This window comes from Pelodiscus sinensis, chromosome 7 (assembly GCF_049634645.1).
Source record: "Pelodiscus sinensis isolate JC-2024 chromosome 7, ASM4963464v1, whole genome shotgun sequence".
NCBI lineage: Eukaryota > Metazoa > Chordata > Testudines > Trionychidae > Pelodiscus > Pelodiscus sinensis.
Window position 1 is genome coordinate 26,126,532 of NC_134717.1, and position 16,628 is coordinate 26,143,159.

Below are 16,628 nucleotides of genomic sequence, written 5' to 3' on the forward strand. Positions count from 1 at the left end.
GTACATCAGAAGCAGAAAGCCTGCTAAACAACCAGTGGGGTCCCTGGATGACTGAGATACTAAAGGAGTACTCAAAGATGACAAGGTCATTGCAGAGAAACTAAATGAATTCTTTGCTTCGGTCTTCATATCAGAGGATGTTAGGGAGATTTCTGAACCTGCGTCATTCTTTATTGGTAACAAGTCTGAGGAATTGTCCCAGATTGAAGTGTCATTAGAAGGGGTTTTGGAACAAATTGATAAACTTAAAAGTAACAAGTCACCAGGGCCAGCTGACATTGACCCAAGATTTCTAAAAGAACTCAGATGGGAAATTGCGGAACTATTAACTATAGTTTGTAACCTATCCTTTAAAATATCTGTACTTAATGACTAGAAGATAGCTAATGTGACACCAATATTTTAAAAGGGCTCCAGATGTGATCCTGGCAATTACAGACCAGTAAATATAATGTCAGTACTGGGCAAATTAGTTGCAACTATAGTTAAGAATAGTCAGACACGTAGATGAACATAATTTGTTAGGGAATAGTCAGTGTAGATTCTCTAAAGGGAAATGATGCCTTCCTAATCTACTAGTGTTCTTTAAGAGATTTAACAAGCATGTGTACAAAGGGGGAAGCAGTGGATATAGATTATTTAGATTTACAGGAAGCCTTTGACATGGTCCCCCATCTAAACTCTTTAAGTGAAGTAAGTTGTGATGGGATAAGAGGGAAGGTCCTTTCATGGATTGATAACTGGTTAAAAGACAGGAAACAAAGGGTAGGAATAAATGGTAAGTTTTCAGAGTGGAGGGACGTAACTAGGGTGTCCCCCAAGGTTCTGTACTGGTACCAGTCCTGTTTAACCTATTTATAAATGATTTGGAGAGAGGGGTTAATGGCGAGGTGGCAAAAAATGCAGATGATACTAAATTGCTCAAGATAGCTAAGAACAAAGCAGACTTTGAAGAGCTTCAAAAAGATCTCACCAAACTCAGTGATTGGGCAGCAAAACGGCAAATGAAATTTAATGTTGATAACTGTACAGTAATGTACAATAAAAAAAATAATCCCAACTATATATACAAAATGATGGGGACTAATTTAGCTACAACTAAAATCATTGTGGATTGTTCTCTGAAAACATCCACTCAGTGTGCAGTGGAAGTCAAAAAGCAAACAGAATGTTTGCAATCATGAAAAAACAGATAGAGAATAAGACAGATTATCTTATTGCCTCTATATAAATCCATAGTACACCCACATCTTGAATACTGCATACAGATGTGGTCACCTCATCTAAAAATATATATATATTGGCATTGGAAAAGGTTCAGAAAAGGGCAAGAAAAATTTAGGGGATTTGGAACAGGTCCCATATGAAGAGAGATTAAAAAGACTGGGCCTTTTCATCTTAGAAAAGAGGCGACTAAGGGGGTATATGATAGAGATTTATAAAATTATAACTGGTGTGAAGAAAGTGAATAAGGAAAAGTTATTTACTTGTTCTCATAACATAAGAACTACGAGTCACCAAATGAAATGAATACAAATCATGTTTAAAACAAACAAAAGAAAGTACTTCTTTACACAGATGCACAGTCAGCCTGTAGAACTCCATGCCAGAGAATGTTGTAAAGGCCAGGATGTCAACATGATTCAAAAAAGACCTAGATAAATTCAATGAGGATAGGTCATCAATGGCTGTTAGCTAGGGTCGGTAGGAGTAGTGTCCCCTAGCCTTTGATTGTCAGGACCTGGAAATGGATGACAGGAGAGGGATCACTTGATGATTACCTGTTTCTGTTCGCTCCCTCTGAGGCATCTAGCATTGGCCACTGTCGGAAGACCGGATATTAGGCTAGATAGACCTTTGATCTGACCCAGTATGGCCATCATTTGTTATCTACACAAGAACAATTGTCGGTGGTATCTAGATGATAGTCATGAATAACTGATGCATTATTTTCATCCCATGAAATGACAGTTTGTCGCTTTTGTGGAAAGTCATAATCTTGTATAACTTTGGTGAAGCAAATTTTGATGGGACTGTTTGTGAGCAATTGTTGACTATTTTGGAATTCTTACTTGTGTTTTCAATTCCCTCCCAATCCCCAAATTTTGACATGTATGAATGGCATCCAGTACCTAGTAAGGATGTAAAAATGTATCGGTTAACCAATGAGCCAGGGATAACATTCATGGTTGCACACAGGCTCACAAAGAGCTGGCTTAAAAGCTGGCTCCCAGCGAGCCTCCTGCTGCCCCATGCTGCTACCTCTGTATTAGAGGCAGCAGCGCAGGGTGGGAGGTGGGAGCCAGTATGCATAGGGAGCCAGCTTTAAAAGCCTGCTGCCTCATGCTGCTGCCTCTGATATAGATGCAGTAGTGTGGGGAGGCAGATAGGAGTTGACTTCTCCTGCATGTTTAACTGTGTAACTACTGAAATTTTAAAACAATTACACTGTTACTGTTACTTACTTTTTAACATCTCTAGTACCTAGATGTAACTTCTAGTTCTTCTTCGAGTGGTCCCTGTGGGTGCTCCACTGTAGATGTCGGGCTTGTCCCAGCGCCGCAGATTGGAGACTTTCAATAGCTGTAGTCAGCCAGCCTGCGCATACGCACTTAGCGTCTTGCACCATTTGCGCCCTTTGATTGTCGTGCGCAGCCCGGCTCCCGCCAGTTCCTCTCAACCATCCTCAGCTGCAGACGGAGCTCATCTGTTCTCATCCAGTCAGGATCCTATAAACATAGTTGTAAAGATAGATTTAGTTAGTTGTTTATTAGTTATTGCTGAAGTTCTTGCCTGTTTAAAAAAAAAAAACTGTTTCGTTGAGGCATTACGGCTTCACTGTTTTTAAAGTAGTAGCTCTTGTACCGCTTTCAAAAGTTTCCTTCACATGAGACACAACTAAAACTCTCTGGGAGTGCGATTACTTCAACATGCCTGGATCACCAGGTTTCAAGAAATGCTCCCTCTGTCGCGAGTCCATGCCAGCCTCTAATGGTCACTTGGCATGTATCAGCTGTTTAGGGGAGGGCGCATGTCCTGCAGTAGTGTGCCCATTGCTGCAAACCAACTGCTAGGGCATGCTGGAACAGAGAAGTGCGCCTCAAAATGATTTTATTTGATAAGTCACTCCAAACGGACAATGGCCCAATGTCGAGACCACAGTTGGCTGTGATGCAGAAGCGCAGGGCTTTTTCCCCTGACATAGCCGTGCCTAAAAAGATGAGAGCGTCTCCCACCCACTCTCTTCCTGCTGAGCCAGCCAGCACAGTCAGTTCGTGGTTCAACATGCAAGACTTCACTTCCATTGTCTTCAACATTGGCTGGCATCGGTATATATTCTGTCAAAACACAGCATTCACAAGATTGTAACTCCTCCTACCCATGTCTGTGCATCCTTGTTGTGGTGGACCAAAACGTGCAATCTCATGGCAGGCGTTCCGTTCCACCAGCCACAACCATTGAATCAAGTGATCACAGACGCGTCCCTCACCGGCTGGGGCGCCCATATGAATGGCATGACAGTTCAGGGCAAGTGGTCAATCTCTGAGTCTCTCCTCCACATAAATCTCCTCGAGCTCAGGGCAGTATTCCATGCATGCAAGCACTTCCGTGTTTACCTTGCCGGCACAACCGTCAGGGTTTTGACAGACAACATTGCAACACTGTATTATATAAATCGACAGGGAGGGGCATGCTCCTGATCGCTCTGTGCGGAGGCAGTCTTATTGTAGAATTGGTGCATTTGAAACGACATCACGTTAGTAGCATCATACTTACCTGGCAGGAGCAATGAGGTGGCAGATTCACTCAGCAGACCTTTCCCACATTATCACGAGTGGGAGATTGGTTCCAACATACTTCGCACCATCTTCCGCCTTTGGGGGTCTCCAGAGATAGACCTGTTTGTGACCTATGAGAACAAGAAGTGTCACCACTATTGTTCAAGAGCGGAAATTGGGAAGGGATCCCTAGAGTACACATTCCTGATTCGTTGGAATATGCCCCTGCTCTATGCATTCCCCCAACTGTACTGATACTCAGAGTGTTAGAGAAAATCAGCACAAGTAATCCTCATAGCCCCAGCATGGGCGAGGCAACCATTGTATCCCTTTCTATGTTGGATGTCGTTACAACCACCCTCCCCTCTTCCCCTCCTATCAAACCTGCTGTCTCAGAACCACAGCTCTCTCCTTCACCCGAGACCAGAAATTCTACATCTAATGGCATGGCTCCTAGCTGGGTCAGAGTGGCTGAGGAGCTCTGTTAGGAACAAGTAAAGACAGTATTAATGCATAGCAGGAGAGAATCTACAAGAACAACATACCTTGCTAAATGGAGGATATTTGTAGCCTGGTGCTCGGATAAACAGATTGACTCATGCATCACAACTACTACACCAGATCCTCATATGCACCACCCCTATTACATTCTTTACCTTCAACAATCAGGTCTCTCTATCTCCTCTTGGAGAATTCATTTGGTAGCAATCAGTTTCTTTTACCGTTCTATAGAAGCATTTTTGGTATTGGCTCATCCAACCACAAAAAGACTAATGGAAAGGGTTGACAAGTCTCAATCCCCCATGCAGGCCGCCTCCACCCACCTGGAGCTTGGACTTGGTGCTGGATACCCTAATGTATCCTCCCTTTGAGTCATTAGCTACAACTTCTCTGCACATGCTCACCGTCAAAGTGGTTTTTCTATTGGCAATCACATCCGCACGCAGGATTAGTGAGCTGGAAGCCTTGATGGCTACGCCACCATACGCGTCTTTTACCAACGATTCAGTGATATTGCAGGCTCACCCTACATTTGTCAATGAATCAATTGTACTATGTTCATTCTGTCTGAAGCCCCATGCTTCTGCACGAGAAGTGCTCCTACATACCCTCGACATACGTCGAGCAATTGCTTTCTATATTGATAGAACATGGGACAGGCATAAATCAGACCGCCTAATAGTATCACTAGCAAACCGGTCTAAAGGTAATCCCCTGTCATCTCAACGCATTGCGAAACTCGTAGTAATATGCATTACTACCTGCTATTCCATTTGCAACAGAAACCTTCCAAATTCCCCGAAAGCACACACCACAAGAGCTATGGCTACGTCAGCAGCCTTCATGCGGGGGGTCCCTTTGCGTGACATCTGCAGAGCAGCTCCATGGTCATCGAATGCCACATTTATGAGCCATTATGCTATAGTGCAGTTGTGGGCCACTGATTCCTCTGTGGCTTCAGTGGTACTCTGTCATTGACAAGCCTTGACTCTGAAGCGAATTGTGAGTACTGCTATGTAGTCACCTACAGACCACTCGAAGAAGAAAATGTTACTCACCTTCGTGCAGTAACGATGGTTCTTCGAGATGTGTCCCCGTGGGTGCTCCACGTCCCGTCCTCCTTCTCTCCAGAGTCTTGGTCTATTTCTCATTACAATAACAGAGTGGTTAGAGGAACTGGCGGGAGCTGGGCCGCTTGCTGCAATCAAAGGGTGCGAATGGCGCAAGACGCTAACTGCACATGTGCGGCCGGGCTGACTGCAACTATTGAAAGTCTCTGATCTGCGGCGCCGGGACAAGCCCGACACCTACAGTGGAATACCCATGAGGACACATCTCGAAGAACCATTGTTACTGTACGAAGGTGAGTAACTTCTTTCTTGAGTTGTCCTCTGTGGATCCTTCTGTACGTGCCAGTGACCTTAAGCACATGAGATTGGAGTCATTTGAATATCGGAGTCTGTTAGGGCTGCACAAGTGCTCTGTGTTTCCTTGTGCTACCTTTCAAAGGCAACATAAAGGGTGGGGCAGCTCTGTCCCTCTCTCAATTCTGTTTGCTCTTCTGTGGCAACAAGACAGAACATGGCAATTGTCTGACCCACTAGTTTTTCACTTTGGTTAAATTATCTTAAATCTTAAAAAAAAAAAAAAAAAAAAACCCCACCCCAAAACACTTCAGTACTCTTCTGATTCACTTGTATACAACCACCTTGAATGAATCTTGCCTGAGCTGAGAATTGATGAACAGATTCTCTGAGCCCACTCTCTTCTTTACAGGGCTGCTCCACATGACTAATTGGAAAATTGTAGGCTTCAAGCCTGTTGTCTCACTATGGACGGATTTCCATTGAAAGATATACACCCGTAGGGACATCTTGTGTTAAGAAGAGTCTCATATGTTGGTGTACCTACCATTTTCTACAAGGACGTGTAAGTTCATCTTCTGGAGAAATATATAGTGGTCTCTTTAAACCCAGATGAGATGAGCAGTAGTGTCCTCGTAGCGGGCAAGCTAGCATCATACAACATCCTGTCTCTCAGATGGATTTCAAAGACAAGAGTGGAGAAGACAAAGACCCGCAAGGATACTGCACCATGGAGAAAAATCTGCCTCACTACAACTGCGAGCGGCAAATTGCCAGCCCCTACTGTCCAGATATGACTACTTGACCTAGGATAGAATGACATCCTCACTCTCAAAACTTCCATGTGACATCTGGGAGTGGCTCAGAAATAATCAGACAAGTCCATTAAATATTGTCAACACCACAGCCAGATCTGTGGTCTCAGCAATGGTGATGCACAGAGAATCCTGGTTTAAAGCCATGTGTTTTCCCTAGGGAAATTCAGGTCACAACCCAGGACTTACCTTTTGAGGGCATTGAACTATTTTGTGGTGAACGGACAGTAGTTTACACTCTTTCAGAAATTCAAAGGCCACCTTGCACTCCTAGGGTTTTACAGCCCACCCCTGTACCACAGGCTACATCATTCCCAACATTGCCAATCTGTCATTCTAGGCAGTTTGAGTAGCATAGCTTCCTCCTTAGCAGTGCATCATGCTTCTACAATATGTCAGCAAATTTGTCAGAATGGTTGAGACCCACATCTAGAGAGCTTGAATTTAAGAAATGACCTTGCCCCAGGAGTGGGGTCTGCCATAATGTTGGACAGATGGATGTTAGACAGCATTGTCCTATTCCATCCAATTCTACATTTTACCTGTATCTACTCTCCTTCTCCTATCAAGTACCCTTTGCACAAAAGCCTGTAAAAAAGCAGAAGTGCCCTTGTTTTGCCTTAGAGCCATGGAGATGCCACCAGAGTTCAGAGAAAGAGACCTGTATTCCTGACGTTTCTTTATCCTGAATAAGAAAAGGGAGTCTTTGTCCTATTCTAGACCTGAAAAGTTTCAGCAAGTACTTACGCCATGTTAGGTTTCAGGTGATAACACTTGTCTAATCTCTCCATGTCTTCAAACAAAAGATTTGGTTTGTGGGTCTCAACTTGCAGAGCACAGATTTTCACAGTGCATTATATAAACAAGATAGGTGTGCTTAGTCGTAAACCCTCTACCAGGAGGCATCTGGCTGCGAATCTGGTGTCACAGGATAATTCCATTGGATCTACACTTTTCTGAAACCTGTTATTACCTGGTGAATTTCTAAAGCAGGCATGCTATAAATGGTCAGGAAAGATACATATCATGTTGCACCACAGGCCTTGCCCATCCAAATTCACATCTCTATCACTGATGCTTCAGAGGGAAGGGGCTTTTAGAACAACACAAAACAGAATACTTGTGGGAGAGAGGTGGCCAGCTAAAACCAGAGAGGATGAGCTTTTATTACCAAAGGACATAAATTGGAAGTGAGCACCAGCACCATTGAGTCCACCCTCTACCATCACAAGCAATTCAATCTCATAGACACACTCATATGTTTGTCTAGCTCTCTTAAAACTAATTATGTTGTTTGCCTTCACAACTCCATTTGGGAGGCAGTTCGAGAACCTCAGCTCATTGATTGTTAGAAACCACCTTGTAATTTCCAGTCTGAATATGTTCATGGCCAGTTTATATCCATTTGTTCTTGTGCCAACTTTGTCCTTTTGTTTCAATTCGTCTTCATCATCCCTGGTATTAATCCTTTTATGTATTTATAAAGAAGAGTCATATTCCCTCCCTTTCTTTTGCTAGATTGAACAAGCCAACTTTCTCCAGTGTCTTCCATTCCTTCAGTGATTCTAATAAATGTCCTCTGCACAGGTTCCAGGCTGAATTAATCTTTCTTGAACCTAGGGAGCCAGAATTGTACATAGTATTCTATAAGAGGTTTTATCAGTACTTTATAGAGCGGTATTAACACTTTTCTCCACTAGAAATGAAGCACCTCGTGCATCCTTATATCAAGTTTGCCTTTTTCACAAGTGTATCACATTGCTGATACAGAGGCTTCCTGTGATTGGCTTATACACCAAAGTCTCTCTCCAACTACATTTTTTTATTTATGAGCTCCAGCTTGTAGCAGAAATACTTATTAGGCTTTGAGTACATGGCCTTGCACTTTGTATTACTGGATTTGATCCCATTTCTGTCACTTTTGCCTTGAGGGTATGCTAGATCTTCTTGTATTAATGTTCCAATACTCCTCTGTATTTGTATCAATAAACTTTATGTGCATACTCCTACTTTCTGTGCCAAGATCATGAATAAAACTTTTAAATAAGATTGGTTCCAACAGCAACACCACTAATCACTTCCTTCTAGTCTGAAAGATCACCTTTCAGCACATCCCATTGCTTTTTCTCTTTAGCCAACTGCTTTTTCTCCTTATTTTTGGACTGATCCCTCCTAATTCAACGAACAGTTTTCCATGAGGTATCAAGTCAAATTCCCTATTGTAGTCCAAGTATATTAGCTCTACTACACCTCTCTTAGCTAGAAAAAAAGTACAGTAAAACTCCGATAGTTCGGCATCCAACTGTTCAGCACTCCGGATACTCCAAAATGCCAAGCGCTCCTGACCAGCTGATTAAAAAGCCTGCCGCTCAGCACAAGGTGGGGGGGGGGGGAGGGAGTGGGACATGTGCTGGCTGTAACCAGACGGAGCATAAGGTTGGGGGGGGGGGAGAGAGGGAGGAGGATCAGGTTACAGCACAGAGGAGACTCGTCAAGGGGAGGGGGGGGAGAGGGAGGGAGATTGTGTCCTGGCCAGCTGTTAAGCCATGCAGCTGTACCGGACCTTCCAATTCTCCGGCAAATCTGATAATCCAGCACCACCTTTGTCCAAAAGATGCCGAATTATCGGAAGTCTACTGTATTTTCTTCAAGAAAGAAATAACGGTACCCTGACATTGACCCTAATTGTGGCTCTCCCTCCATCCCCACTCTGTGCACATCCTACATGGAATGCTGTAAACACCTCTTCCCCTTTTATATCACCATTCCCAAGTTCACACCCATCCACCTCTTTACTTCAACCTACCTCCTTTTGTCTTGCTGTCTCTGAAACAACCACCTCCATCTTTATTAAAATAATCTATTCACAGCTTACTCCTAGCTCATGGCTCTTACAAAAACCAGGATCTTTTTGTCTGAATCTGTCTCCGCAACTGTCATTTCTTAGCTTTCATCTCATGCTCTCCACACTGGATCAGAATCAAATGAGGGTGATGGGCTGGAGCTACTCCCAGTATTTCCCCCTTACTCTTTCTCCTTCTTTGAATAGCTCTGCATCTAACTGTCCTTTCTTGCCCCCTTCAAGTTGCTGACAACTACCATTCACCTAACACTTTCCCATTGGCCTTTCTCTCTTACTTTGAGTTTTGGCTCTCTTACTGGCTTCACATTTCCCATATATCCCCCTCATATTCAGCTTCCCTATTCATGACTAATCTGACTCCTTAGCTGCAGACTTCCTTGCCCTCATCTCTACATTGAACCAGCACCAGCTGCCCACTCAAAGGGCCATTGAATTTATGCTGCTCCTCTTGTGTCATCCATTTTTAATTCTCCTTACAAATCAGTCATGACTTATCCCCATCATCCACTTCACCAATTTTTACCTAGAGAAGATTGGCCAAATACGTGATCCCTCTCCCCTTGGCTTTGTTTCCCTTTCTAGTCTGCAAGCCTTCTCCTTCTCCACTCTCTCAAACATGCTTTAGTCTGTTCCATCTTTAATGAAATAAGCAAAACAAATAATCCCACCTGTTACCTCACAGGGGTCATGTAGTCATGGCCCTAAGTCTTTCAGAGTGTTCTAAGAGATGACCATTCTTCTCCATCCATGCTGCCAGAAATCCTGTTCCGGTTCAGTGTTCCGTTGAAACTGTGCGTTTAATGCAGCTAGTTTTTTTTCTATTGGCAGTGCACATTCACGCATGCCTTGGTGCACACACAAAATGTATTCTGCACATGAATGAAAAAGATTAGCGTGAACATTGTTTAGGCTGTCATCTTGCATCTCAATTACTGCAACATCCTTTCCTATGACTTAATGAAATCCTGCTTGCTCATGTCCAATTAGAATGCTGCTGCAAAGACTGTTTTCTCAGCCCGTTGCTTTAACCACATCACCTCTTCTGAATTCAAATACCCCACCTTTCACTTGCTAAAAGAAAAGCTGCTTTTGGATCCACTTCTTCCCCCTGAGCCGAATCCGGTGGGGAGGCTCGGAGCTTTTTTTCCCTCCCTTCCGCCTCCCCCTTCTAGTGGGAAGCCAGCGCTGGCGCTCCAACCTCGTGGGGGGAGGAGGGGGAGGCTGGAGGTTCAGCACGGGCTCTCTGTGCTGGGTGAGGGGGACCACCTGGAAAGCAGACCATGGACCACCTGGAAAGCGGCTGTCTGTGGACCGCAGTTTGAGAACCACTGAGCTAAGTCTACATTGGCACTTCACAGCATTGTAACTTTCTAGCTTAGGTGTGTGGAAAAAATACCCTCCGAGCACAGTAAGTTACAGCACTGTAAAGCTCCTGTGTGAACCTGGTTACAGCGCTGAGAGCTGCATTCTTAATGATCTTAGCTACTCTTCTCATGGAGGTGGTTTATAAGTGTCCATCGTCCACTTGTTTGAAAATTTAACAAGTACTTTCATGTTTTCTCCCTTATTGCCCCTCATGCATAGGAGGAGGAGTTTCCTGTAAAACTTTGCAACGCTACTTCATTATCTTCCTTCAAATCCCTACTTAAAACTGTCCTTTGCCATGATGTTTACACAATAATTAGGCTGTTGTCACTATGGAACCACTGCCTGTCATGCTTCCCTAGTATCTTACTGTTGTCTTATATGTAAGTTATAGCAATTTCAGAATTCAGGACTTATTAAATGCACAAATTTGGAATTTAAGTACAACCGAACGGTTGCTTTATTTTAAGGTAGTTTAACATTTGACAAATACTTATGAAACCAATTTTCTTTAAAGATAAAAATCATGAGAATTCTTATGTACTTGCAGTTTTATTATTTGTTAACTTATTTATTAAATATTCTAAATTTCATATTTAATGTTTTATAGTTGTAATATAAGATTATATATACATTACCCGTGACAGTATTTTTAGATCTAAATTCCATTTTATTTATGACTAAGTGTACAAAGATTAGTTTTATTTTTGTTAAATGTTCTTTTCCTTATACAGATATGAAGTACCCTTTAATAATGAAAGCTTAGGATAAACTAGAAAATGTTTTGCTTTTGCTCTCTGAAGAGGCCATATATATGTACAGTGCAATCCTATTACATTTCTGTAGGAACCTTAATTTGTACTTTTTCTGACTTAAATAAGTTTAACATAGCAGCTTTAACATTGTACTAACACAGCTTTTTGCATGTATTGATAGTGTCACAGGTTTTCCTGGCACGTGACACTTTTCAAACCAGATAGTCCTGTTCTGAATACTTTTTAGCATGTTCTAACCCATTTCTACAGTCCCCTAGTAGACAATGTAGTACATAGGACAATTCACAATACTAAGTGCTCTGCTTACTAACAAGGATTTGTAAGATTGGGCCCTACATTTGATAGCTAAACAAACATTCAGTGCAAAAGAGGAGATAACAGTAAAAAAAAGAAATGGTTAGTGCAAGTTACTTGTTACGCCAGTGCAATGTGTTTACACAAGGGGGTTGCATCAGTACATTTATCCTGATGTGAAAACCCTACATGTAGACAGACTGCTTGTGCTTGTTTCATTTTTAACATTAGCTTGTGATATGTAGAATTTTTTTAACTTCTCAGTCATGTTACTTACCAAAGAACATTTGCTGAATTTGCACTGTAGTAAATCTGGAATCTAATCTGTTAAAAAGCATTTGCCCTAATAGGCTTCTGATGGCATTTAAAATTGCGCAATGCATAGAGCACTTTATTTATTTATTTTTAGCTCTATAAAATGTCAATTAATATATGAGTTTGAAAAATAAAACAGCATATATCATTATTGTGTTCAGGGACCACATGGTTCCTGGTTCCATTCAGGAGATAATTGTCAGCCAAGTTGATGTGACAGCATAAGTTGAACATGCAAATGGACCAACACAAATCTACCTTTAGAGAGCTCACAGTGAAGCACCAGTAAAGATCCATTTTTTTGAAAGGTTGAAAATAATTAAGGTTACCTGCAGTGCTCTTTAGTACATAAGAAATATGTGAAATAACTTCTGCCTTGTACTCACAATTTTATTTATTAATATTATTGCCTTATTTGTATTACAATGTTGCCCAAAACATTTTAACTACTTCACAGATATGTGAAGAGAGAGTGTCTGCACCTAAGCACTTGCTTTTAAGAGTATAAATATGTGAATCTAGTGCTCATAGAAGGCACCAGATCAGTATATGAATAAAGAACAGTTGGTTCAAACTAAATTTCTTTTGTCTTCGTATTATGTGAGTTGGAAAGGGGAAAGTGCTTTGAAGAATTATCTTTGATGTTTTCTGCTGAAGCAGTCTGCCTCTTCAGATCAAAATGGTGCAAATTTTGTGGCCCTTCTGGATCCATCATGAAACCTAGATCCTAAGGTTGCATTGCTGGTGAAAAATATCTTCCACCGCAAGTTAGGAAAAGTTATCATTTCTTGCAGTTACTTTTATCATTTATGATCACTATAACATCAAGAGGCCTTGTTGTGCTTTGTGCTTTTTAGGCCTATGTTGAAAGACATTCTTTGCCCCGAAGAACATACAATCTATTTTCAGGGAAATACAATAGTATTAACATAATAGACAATGGAAGAAATGTTTGAGAGGAGGGGCGTAACACAAATACGTTTGATAAATGTATGATGAACTGCAACTTGTAATCGGTGAGGCTAGAGATGGAAGCAATGCAAATGCTTTCATTTATGCATCTTATAGCAGGCCACCTGTTGAGCAAGACAGAGCACATTGTCCTTCACTCCCAGTCCACTTTTGTTGCTAGTTCAAATTGCTTGGGTTGGGGTAGGCAAATTCTGGCCCATGGGCCGGACCCATTCTCCAAAGTTAGTCGCCGGCAGGCCCCCATCTTCCAACCACATTGTCCACAAACAGCAGTTCACAGCCACCCAGAGCTGTGATCCTCCAATACTTGCAAAGGTGCAAGTAAACATAGTGGTGGTCAACCAGAGACTAACCCTGTGGGCTGCTGGTTTTTTATTGCCTACCCCTGTGCTTGGGCCTGAACTTTAAAATTATAAGTAGGTCAGGGCTCAGTGAAGATCATTAACTACACTGCTATCCATCCCATTCCCACCAGTTGTGTTTCTCTGGGACAGTGATTCTAATGAAGGATGTGAGAGTGGTAGATAATCACTCATAGGAGTGATTTGGCTGTGGAATGAGGCAGTTAGACTTATGAAAAGTCTACTCATCTTTAGGGCAATCTGAAAAATCCTCTTATTTTAAGTAGAGCCCTACCAAATTCATGGTCAATTTTGGTCCGTTTCATGGTTGTAGGATTTTATGAAATTTCATGATGATGGTAGAGTACTGATCCCTGCAATTATAGAGGGGTTGCAGAGCCTTACTTTTGTTTTTGTACTGCTGCTGGTGGCAGTGCTGCTTTCAGAGCTGGGCAGCTGGAGAGCGCAGTTGCTGGTTGGGAACCCAACTCTGAAGGCAGAGCTGCCATCGGCAGCAGTGCAGAAGAAAGAATGGCATGATATGGCTGCCACCCTTATTTCTGTGATCCTGCCTGCAGAGCTGGGCCCTCAGATAGCAGCTACCAAGTTCCAATTCTGAAGGCAGCTGCGTAGAAATATGGATGGCTGATCCAGTTGATATATGGGTCAACACTAAGGATGTTAAGTAATAGTTAATTGACTAGTCGATTGAACTTCCATCGACTACTTGACTTGTCAGAAGGCACTTCCGCATTCCTCCTTTGAAATATACAAGAGTCCCCAGCAGGGGCTCTTATGCATTTCAAAGGGGCAGGGCAGCATGGAGCCCGGGGTCAGCGGGGGGATTTCCCAGCTGACCGTGGGTTCCGCGTGGCATTTCCCCAGAACTTGGGGTAAGCTATCAACTTCCTAGCTGATCCTGGGTTCCACGCAAGTGCTGTGCTGGAGCCTGGGATCAGCTGGGGAGTCTCCAGCTGACCAGGACATCCATATGCAGCAGTGCTGCACAGCTATGCGGTGCAGCTGCTTGCAGAGTTTTAAAGGGGCAGCCGCACAGCTGATCCCCAGATCAGCTGTGTGACACTGTCACTTTCAAAGATATCCTACCAAATTTTAAGAACAAAAAATAGGCTTTTCTTTCCAGCTACTTACTGGGCCTTATTGTCCTCATTTATGCTGATTTTTAAAGACTGTTGTGAGGTGATTGATTCATGCACAGTTTTGTTCCCTGACTGAATCTGTTGTGCATACCTTTTGAATACTAATTCAGTAAAGTTATGAAATTTAGGAAAATAAAGAGAAAATAAAACACTCTACAGTTTTTTTAAACTAAGTTGGGAAAGCTGGTAAACTACTGAAAGGATAGCTGCAATGCCTATGGATATATAACTTAATTAATTTGGTTTATTATTGAGATTTAAGAGTGTATGTGTGGATGGAAAGTACTAGATAAACTTTTACCAAAAAAAAAAGTGGTATACTGGAATGACTGAGTCAGATTTAGCAATCTTCATTGAAGGTGAAATATCTCAAAGTGTATATAGATCAATCAGGCACTTTTTTCAACTACAGGTGAACTCTTTTAGTCTGGCACTTTTGGAACTTGGTCTTTGCCAAACCAAAGAATTTACCTAACCATAGGAGATCATTATTGTCTAGCAGTATTACCAGCACTTCCACTGCTTACTTGGTTCTTAGGAGACATTTAGTGGTAAATTAGAGCTAAATAACAGCACAGAACACTGAGAGCCACGACAGGTGGCTGTAAACAAATTTTATGGGACCATGGGAAACTTGGCCACAACTATGATAAGTGGACATTTGGCTAATTAAAGTCATGCTGGAAATAGAGAGGTTCAACATGTATGCACTTAAAACACACAGTACTTGTAGGCTGAAAACAATTTTGCTTGGGAATTGGTAATATTTTGTGCAACGAATGTAACAAGATTTAATTGTGAACATCAGTACTTATTATATTTTAGCAACAGGTGTTTTATTTTGTTCCAGAGAAAAATTAATAAGTTGGCTAAGGGTTTATTTTGCTTGATTACTCATATTAGCACCATTAGGAGTAAATGCAAAGAAAATGTTGGTTAAAAAAATCTACTACTCTAAAAATCCCCCATCTGTGTTTTGGGAGTGTGTAGTGAGAGAGTCTAGTCATAATAAATTACTCTTCTGTTTAGTCCTGTTTCAGCTATTTCCTTCAGCATCCTTTTACGCAAGAAATAAATACTATTGCACTAATACCCAACTCAAAAAGTTGGTTTTCTGGGATGCTGAAAGCCCACTTAATTATAGATTATTATGACAAAACATTTGCATTCTCATTTCTCAGTATGATCTCACTTCACTCCATCTAGGGAAGGTGTTCATTCAGAAGATGCAATTCCTGTATATTGGACATATAATTTGGGGTTGCACTACCATTGAGAATATGTAATGATAATTGATATGCTACAAGATTTCAGCGAACAGGAGCTTTGGATATGGAATCCACTCTGTCGGCTCCAAAAAGCACTTAATTTTGTGAATAAAATCTAGGTAGCATTAAACTGTGAATAGTATTTTAAATTAATTTGGTTGAAAAAATAAGAATTCTGGCTAAATTAGATATGAGAAACAAGAGATAATCGGTAACATGCAGTTGGTGGTTGATATATTTTTCACAGCTATGCACCAATAAATGACCAAGAGTAAGCACAGTTTGGTATCATTTCTGCATGCATCTTTATGCAGTGTTAATTCTGTTGTGGTTATCGCTGAAATAATAGTTTAGATTCTGGCCTCTGACTTAGTTTGAATGGTCTTCAATTTGTATGTATGTTTTCCATAGGGAGGGGAAATAGTTAGGGAAGAGTTCACTCTGCCCTATTTCTCTCCCTTTCCCATCCCTATCTAATCTTCTGTTGACCTTTTTTTTTCTTTAAGCCAGTGTTTCCTAATATTTTTAGCTTTCTATATCTTTTATGTTTTCCTTCAGATTGTTGAACTCTTCTTCTTATGGTTCGAAGAAAATGCCTTGGTATTGAAACACTGTTCCAGACAAAATACTTAACAAAACTTTCAGTTCAGAGCAGATTATGTTGCAGCTGTTTCCATGAGTCTTTGGAAAATAAGGTAGACAATAGTTGTCACCATAGGATCATATACAGTATTTCAACATGGGAGAGACTTAAAGTCCTTTAGTTTATACGTGTAAGATTGGGCCTCAAATAGACTTGTTGGAGGTGTTTTCTC

General features: G+C 41.6%; 1 protein-coding gene across 1 annotated transcript in view; it reads left to right on the top strand.

Moving 5' to 3' along the window:
- EPC2 (enhancer of polycomb 2) overlaps positions 1 to 16,628 on the top strand; it is a 122,018-nt gene that overhangs the window by 91,610 nt on the left and 13,780 nt on the right. The gene's annotated exons all lie outside the window — the stretch shown is intronic.